The sequence below is a fragment of the Octopus sinensis genome, linkage group LG5 (assembly GCF_006345805.1).
Source record: "Octopus sinensis linkage group LG5, ASM634580v1, whole genome shotgun sequence".
Lineage (NCBI taxonomy): Eukaryota > Metazoa > Mollusca > Cephalopoda > Octopoda > Octopodidae > Octopus > Octopus sinensis.
Window position 1 is genome coordinate 87,705,792 of NC_043001.1, and position 1,231 is coordinate 87,707,022.

The window sequence follows — 1,231 nt, forward strand, 5'->3', positions numbered from 1 at the left end:
TGGCTGGCCTCATCCATCACAGCTTTTTGGATCCAGGCGAAGCCATTACAGCAGAGAAGTACTGTCAGCAAATGGAGGAAATGCATAAGAAACTCTTACAACATCAGCCAGCATTGGTCAATAGAAAAGGACCAATTCTTCTCCACGACAACGCTCGACCACACGTCGCACAACTGACCCTGCAGAAGTTGAACGAATCGGGCTACGAAACTCTGCCTCATCTGCTATACTCACTAGACCTCTCACCTACCGACTACTACATTTTCAAGTATCTTGACAACTTCCTGTATGAGAAATGCTTCAAAAACCAAAACGATACCAAACACACCTTCAACGACTTCATCGCCACCAGAACACAGGATTTTTACGCTACTGGCATAAATAAACTTATTTTGCATTGGCAAAAGTGTGTTGATTCTGATGGTATTTATTTTGATTAATAAAGTTTTGTTTGAGCTGAGATATGTACATCTGAATTTAAAGGTTAAAAATTGCAAGACCTTTCTTGACAACCTAATATTTATATATATACAAACACACATATATACATATATATATACATATGTATATACATATATATATATATATACATACATATGTATGGTATATATATTGTATGTATATGTCTTTATATGTATATATGTATATATGTATATATGTATTTTATGTATGCATATATGTATATATTTATGGCCGTGTGGTAAGAAGCTTGCTTCTAAACCACATGGCTCTGGGTTCAGTTGCACTATATGGCACCTTGGGTAAGTGTCATCTATAGCCTTGGGCTGACCAAAACCTTGTAAATGCATATATATATATATATATATATATATACATACATAGAACTCAATATACATATATTTCAGAATGAAGTGTTGACTGAGAATATAGAGCAGTAATAAGGAAGGGAGATGATAAAGGAATAATTGATTATCTTATGAACTTCATTATCTTACAGCTGTTTCTGCTATAAGATGCTGTGGACTCATAACTGAGTGCCTGAGTAACACCTTATTGTTTCATCAGAGTCTCAAATATGAAGTGCAATTTATTTGGGAAAGAATTACCTTTGTCAAATGTAATTCTTTCCCAAATAAAATGCACTTCAATCAGCAGAAGATCCCCTCTGCTGATTGGCACTCCATCTCTAACAGATACACTCCAGCCTCTGATCCACAGACATTTTGTCTCTTCTCTCTGACATTTTTATTACTACTATAATGGTCTCAGC

The 1,231-nt window shown here is 35.2% G+C and overlaps 1 pseudogene; it reads left to right on the plus strand.

Annotated features, from left to right (window-relative positions):
* LOC118763369 overlaps positions 1-440 on the plus strand; it is a 1,022-nt pseudogene extending 582 nt beyond the window's left edge.
* Positions 441-1,231: the final 791 nt, after the last annotated feature.